This window comes from Berghia stephanieae, chromosome 9 (assembly GCF_034508935.2).
Source record: "Berghia stephanieae isolate SIO BIC M18660-M18661 chromosome 9, UCSD_Bste_1.3, whole genome shotgun sequence".
Taxonomy (NCBI): Eukaryota; Metazoa; Mollusca; class Gastropoda; order Nudibranchia; family Aeolidiidae; genus Berghia; species Berghia stephanieae.
In genome coordinates, this window is record NC_088368.1 from 27,492,900 (window position 1) to 27,500,399 (window position 7,500).

The window sequence follows — 7,500 nt, forward strand, 5'->3', positions numbered from 1 at the left end:
GCCATCCGGAAGTATAACGGACCAACACACAAAACTATGCGTAACCATTAACTTTAGTCTGATTAATACAGTTTACTGAGAATAACTCACAAACGCGGATGTCGAAAGACAATAACAAAGGCTTGAATGACGTAAACTGCGTTCTATCTATAAGAAGTCGAAAGTCAAGAGATGCGAATGTATTATTTAGAGCAGAACAAAAGACTGACACGAACGAGTCGCCAAGAGATAGTTCGGAATCAAATCAAATCATATCGATGTTTTCTTTTCTTTTCTTTTCTACAATGAATACACAATCGAGTACAACTTGTTATTTCTAAGTTAAATCATATGAAATCCTACAGGAAAGAAAGAAAAATAATAGCAGATGTTTTAAAATGTTTGTTTTGTTTTGTTTTTTTTTTCAAAAAGAAAATATAATAAAAAAATAAAGCAAAATATGTAAAGAGAATTATCTACAGTGGAATCCGCTTAAGTCAACATTAATAAAGTCAACACCTTTTGTTGGTCCCAAAGTTTCCGTTCTTTAACTACAAGTGTTTTATAGATAATGGATAAAATCAGCCTTGTTTAAAGCCAATTAAACCTTTCTGATTCCATTGGTGTTGGCTATAACAGAATCCCACTGTAAAAAATATTAATCGTATGTTTCACGCTTGGAATTCTGAAATTCCATCGGAGTCCATTGTATCGAATATCCTTTTATCTCCCGACATCCACAGATAGTCCAACGAAACCAATAAAACAGAGGAGTCGGATTACGTTAAAATGAGAACAAATTGTGGAGAAAAGAGAATAATGGTTTTGAACTTTAAACCCACAATTCACAGAGCACGCAATCGCATCTTCTTTGACATTCCAGTCCATACCTCGTCCCTTCTATAGATAGAATGAAGATGACGCCTCTAAGGTCTTTGTTATTGTTTTTTTTGCAATCCACATTTAGGAGAAATTCTCACTTAACTATATTAACCAGACTATAAACGTTCAAGGTTAACCTGAGTTTTGTGAGTTGGCCCGTTATACTTCCGGATGGCAATGTTGTGAGCCACTTAGCCAAGCGCATACTATTTATAATTATCGTAAAGACAATAACCACAACCACAACCATCATCATCACTACCATTATTATCATTAACTTCATTACAAGCCGAGGATACCAGCACCACTCCTCTTCATCTCAACACTCACACTCATCAACAAGAATATAACTCAGTAAGTTAAAAATAAACACATTGACACTGTGGCCTGTTTTTTTTTTCCCCATATTAAAATCAACGTCATTGCCGAGTTCATAGGGTACACAAAACGACGTAATATTGTCAGACGAACAATGGGGCAGCAAACAAAAATTCCCCAACAAAACAATACAAAAAACAAAAACAACAAAAACAACAACAAAAAAACCCCCCCAAAAACAGACACACACCAAAACAAAAACAAACAAACAAAAAAACAAAACAAAAGACAACAATAAATAAATCACAATTTTAACCAAAAACCAGTTTTGAAAAATAAATAAAAAGAAAAACAACATAGAGGCAACATTTCCCCCCCCCCCCCCCCCCCCCCCCCCCCCCCCCCCCCCCCCCCCCACCCCCCCCCCCCCCCCCCCCCCCCCAAGAAAAAAAAATCCAACAACAACAAAAAAAAGTTTGACCGAATCCAAGATAAAATAATGATTTAATTTTAAAAAATTTGACACGGACCTAGAAGAGTATAATATTAACTTAGCAGTTTTTATAAACGAGAGGACTGATTCTTCATTGTTTCAATAGATAGTATGCGCTTGGCTAAGAAGCTCATAACATTGCCACCCGGAAGTATAAGGGACCAACACACAAAACTGTGTGTATCCATGAACGTTTATAGTAAGGTTGATACAGTTCAGTGAGAATTACTCATAAAGGCGGATGGCAAAAATCAATAACAAAGACATGAGTGACGTCATATTCTAACTATCTATAGACAATTATATTTTTATATAGTTGGTTTGAGCCCCCCCCCCCCCCCCCCCCTTTCCCGTTACAACAAGGAGCCTATTACAATTTGGGCTATCAGAACTGCAAATTAGTGTATAGATAAAATGAAGATGACGCCACTCATATCTTTGTTATTGTTTTTTTTTTTTTTTTTGCCATCCACCTTTATGAGTAATTCTCACTGAACTGTATTAACCAGACGATGGAATCCTGATTTTTTAAAAAAAATTAGCTTTTATATAGCGCAATATCCACTAAATGTGTTCAAAGCGCTTTAGAAAGGGTCCCTGACCAACAGCAACACTTAATAATATGTAGAACGAGACATGACGCCTGTCAGGCGATATTACAATTTTTTCCGGACTGAAACAGTGCTGTTAACGACCAGGTACTCATTTTACACCTGAGCACGATGAGATATTGTGAGCAAAGATACATTTAGAAACATGGATGGACTATTATGTGACTATGGTTTTGAGACTACCGTCGTTATTCTTACTTATGTCCGTAGAATAATATAATAATAAGTAACACCCGTAGACTAATGAAATCTAGGGCTGACAATCTGTGAGATAAAGGTGTGATTGTGTGGCCAGTAAATAAATGCTATTTCCAACAGTGTAAATCTGCATCAATAGATAAAACTAAGTTGACGTCATTTGGGGTTTTTTTTTTTTTTTTTTTTTTTTTTTTTTTTTGCCATCCATGTTAATGAGTAAGTTCTCACTAAACTGTTTTAGCCATACTATAAACGTTCAATGTTACACACATCGTTTTGTGTGTTGGCCCGTTACACTTCCGGATGGCAATGTTGTGAGCTTCTAAGACAAGCACATACTCTATATAGATAGTATGCAGATGACGTCACTCAGGCCTTTGTTATTGTTTTTGCCATCCGCGTTTGTGAGTTGTTCTCACTGAACTGTATTTACCAGACTATAAAAGTTCATGGTTACACAGAGTTTATGTGTTGGTCCGTTATACTTCCGGATGGCAATGTTGTGAACTCCTTGGCCAAGCGCATTCTATCTATTAACCAGACTATAAAAGTTCATGGTTACACAGAGTTTGTGTGTTGGTCCGTTATACTTCCGGATGGCAATGTTGTGAACTCCTTGGCCAAGCGCATTCTATCTATAGATACTGCAATACATAGAATGAAGTCGACGTCACTCGGACCTTTGTAATTGTTTTTTTTTTTTTTTTGCCATCCATGATTATTATGAGTAATTCTCACTTAACGGTATTATCCAGACTATAGATAGTTCGAAGATGACGTAACTCAGGTCTTTGTTATTGTTTTTTGCCATCCGCGTTTATGAGTAATGCTCACTGAACTGTATTAACTATAAACGTTCATGGATACACGCAGTTTTGTGTGTTGGTCCGTTATACTTCCGGATGGCAATGTTGTGAGCTTCTTATCCAAGCGCATACTAATACAGGATTATGTCGTCGTCGAGAGGACTTCCCTAGTTTCAGAGCACTATTATTATAATATTACTTAATCTTCTAGCCATTATGAACTTTCAATGACCAATAAATATTACTATTTAATATGTTTCATTTTTATAAGTGGTGTGATTTATCTCATTTCAAAAATAATTTACTGAGTCGGTTGTCGTTTACTACTCCGGCCGACGCAATTATTATTTACTGTGTTTCCCATCAGTTTCGATATTGCAAGTGATTGCAACCATTATGTTTCATCAGGTTATATAGTATCTTTGGTTAGGGTTGATGGGGGTTCGGGGGTTCTTACCCCGAAAAAAATAAGGGGGGGGGGGGGGGGGGTGCCAGATAATGGCAAAATAAAATTCCCTCTGTAGGCTCGCTATGAAACTACGGAAGTCCTTCCTAAAACACATAGATTTTAAAGAAAATATTAAAGACTCAACTCCATTAGGGTAACTTTTAAAACACTTGAAACAAATTCCATAGGAATGTGGCACTTGTCGGAAACATAAAGTTTAATCAATAACAAAACATGACACAGACTAAGTAAGCACTTTACACATTACACATGTTTCCAAGATGAACAAAGAAGATTCACGAGGAACAAAACAGTAAAATCCCACCCAGCGAATAAACTGTTTTTATTGCCATGTTTCGACATCTGCGAAATGGCAACAGTTTCAACGAACGTACACACACACACACACACACACATACATACACACACACACACACACACACACACACACACACACACACACACAAGCAAGTTAGATAAATATATATTCGTGCAAAATACTAAATAGTAAACACACATCTTTTCAAGACGCACAAGGGCCACCAGTTGATTTGAAGTTAGTGCGAGAAGTACTGGCGGTAGCAATGAAAATAATAATGAAGATGATTATTATGATAATAATAATAATAATAACATTGTTGTGATGGACATGAGTCCGTGTATTAGGGAAATGGAAGCTAAATCACACCTTGTTGCGTTATGCCGCAATAGATTAAAAAAAAAACACAACCCAAATATATGAAATAAATAAATTAATTAAAAAGAATATTGAGCTTTTATATAGCGCAATATCCACTTAACGTGCTCAAAGCGCTTTACAAGGGGTCCCTGGTCAACAGCAACATTTAACATGTAGGACGAGACATGACGCCTGTTAGGCGATATTACAATTTTTCGGACAAAGACAACGCTGTTAACGGCCAGGTACTCATTTTACACCTGAGTACGGTGAGAGAATGTAAGTAAAGAGTCTTTTCCAAGGACTCAACTATGCGTCGAGCGAGGCTCGAACCCAGGACCTTCCGATCCGAAAGCGAGTGTCATACCACTAGACCACATAGCCGCACTAAGAAATAAAAACTAGGCACTATTGAAAATAGTGGGGTTGAGCAATCAATATGTATTTCTTTTTTTCTAGTTTCTTTACAGCCTATCAATCAAAACCCAAAATATTAGATTTAAAAATGCATAGCGCATCGGCTTGGTCATCTATCTTCAGTGGCGATTTTATAATTACGATACTGCAAAACTTCCGGTTCCATTATAAATTACGTGAACTGAGTCACATTTATTCAGTTTTATCTTTCTATCCGTCGCTTAGTAATACTTTATTTGGTATCTAGAATTAGACGAATAATGATCACCACGCTAGCATTTCTTTTTTTTCGGCGGGGGGGGGGGGGGGGGGGGGGGGGGGGGGGTTGTTTTGTTTTTTTTATTGTATTTTTGGAGGGTTTTTTTGTTTGTTTGTTTGTTTTTCTTTTGTTTTAAATTTGTATTTGTTTTGTTTGTCTTCGTTTTGTCATTTTTAAATTTTTTTTTTTGGATTGTCTACTTTTTTGGTTTTTCTATCTAAAATTACATTTGTTATTTATCTATTTATATTTGTTGTTGTTGTTGTTTTTGTTTTTAAAAAAAATCAATTTCTGGCTTCAACTGAATTTCGTATGCCATTGTTGGCCAATACAGACATGAGCGGGAACTTGTCTACTATTTAGACATCCCGAATTCCCGGATTGCCAATAATAATAAGTTTATTCACTTATTTTCCCACCGCTCTCCATCCATCCAGCAGCTAACCCGACCCCGAGCGAGTCGTGAGTTCAAAAGTTGTGTGTTATTTATTAATCCTTTGACGGCTAAAAACTCATTATTATTATTTTTTTTTTTTCATCATTCACGAATGAAATGATATCACTCAGCTTGTTGTTGTTGTTTTTCGAACAGGGTTACGTGATAATATTATGGTCTCACTTAAATAGATAGTATGCGCTTGGCTAAGAAGCTCATAACATTGCCATCCGGAAGTATAACGGACCAACACACAAAATTGTGTGTATCCATGAACGTTTATAGTCGGGTTAATACAGTTCAGTGAGCATTACTCATAAACGCGGATGGCAAAAAACAATAACAAAGACCCGAGTGACGTCATCTTCGAACCATCTATAGACACTGAGTGGAAGGGAGCATAACCTCGCCCCTCGGGCAGTCGTCCGAATGTAACCAATTGGATACAATAGTCTGATGTCACGTCGCCCAGCAACGGCGGCCATCGTGGTTCTAAACAAAGAAAATCGGTACTTATTATTTTTCATGCTGGCTAGAACTTTTCATATGTCTTGTGATCAGAATGTGTAAAAGTCAAAACATGATCAGATTTATAATGTTTTTTTCCCCCTCTGGATACGCTTTTATGCTCGTCGGAGAAATATTTCATAAGGGCGTCCGCCATTGTTCCGATAGTTTAGAGCCAGTTACTAAGTTACCATTCGTCAATACGAGGGAAGTGACGTCATGACTGTTGAAGCGTATTGCAGTCAGTGCAAAACTAACAACGCACTCGTACACGGTATTACCATCGATGGTCTGCTTGGCAATTGAAACAAAATACCAACAACATCCGACAGCCGGATATAACGTATCAACACACAAAACAATGTGTAACCTTAAATGTTTATAGATAGTTCGAAGATGACGTCACTCAGGCCCTTGTTATTGTTTTTTGCCATCTGCGTTTATGAGGTATGCTCACTGAACTGTATTAACCTGACTATAAACGTTCATGGATACACACAGTTTTGTGTGTTGATCCGTAATACTTCCGGATGGCAATGTTATGAGCTTCTTCGCCAAGTGCATACTATCTATAGTCTGATTAATACAATTTTGTGAGAACTTCTCATAAAATTGGCTGGCTAAAACAAAAACAAAGAGCTGAGTGACGTCAATTTCTTATGGAATGAAGGAACGTTCTTTGACTGGAAATTTAGAGATAGTAAGAATATGCTTGGCTTAGAAGCTCATACTATTGCCATCAGGAAGTAAAACGGACCAACACACAAAACTATGTGTAACCTTGAACGTTTATAGTCTAGATTGATATAGTTTCGTGAGAAATACTCATAAACGCGGATGGCAAAAAAAAAAAAAAAAAAAAAAAAAAACAATAACAAAGACCTGAATGACGTCAACTTCATACTATCTATAATCAAGGGAGGAAATTAAATAATCTGGTGTCGTGTAACGACATTGAAAGAATTCCAACCCCGCTTATAACGAGTTAACTGAAAGTAGATAGGTGTACGTTTGTGTATAAAGGGGTGGTGAACTAACTAACTACATACATGTAAAACAGCGTTGCAAGTTTTTAATGACGAGTAGATTCCCAACCAATGCTGTTTTTATGACGGGTATGTATGTTGTAGCTGCTCTGCTGAACTCTTCGCGGGTTAAGACAGTTGTTGCTATAGATAGTATGCGCTTGGCTAGAAAAGCTCATAACATTGCCATCCGGAAGTATAACGGACCAACACACAAAACTGTGTGTATCCATGAACGTTTATAGTCAGATTAATACAGTTCAGTGAACATTACTCATAAACGCGGATGGCAAAAAACACTAACAAAGACCTGAGTGACGTCATATTCGAACTATCTATAAACAAAACAGCAAATCATAAAATCAAAAACAAAAACCCGAATTATCCCTAAACTGTAGTGATAAAGGAATATAAAAAAAAAGAAACGAAACGAAAAGAAAAA

General features: G+C 36.8%; 1 protein-coding gene across 11 annotated transcripts in view; it reads right to left on the minus strand.

Moving 5' to 3' along the window:
• The window catches only part of LOC144979975 (uncharacterized), a 370,695-nt gene that overhangs the window by 130,866 nt on the left and 232,329 nt on the right, over nucleotides 1-7,500 (minus strand). The window contains exon 1 of one of the 11 annotated variants that reach the window (XM_078927355.1): nucleotides 4,004-4,102. The exons of 9 other annotated variants lie outside the window; for them this stretch is intronic. The gene's annotated coding sequence lies outside the window, so the exon portion shown is untranslated. Of the gene's footprint in view, nucleotides 1-3,996; nucleotides 4,103-7,500 lie in introns of those variants that run through there. One more of the 11 variants, XM_078927354.1, reaches the window with a different exon arrangement.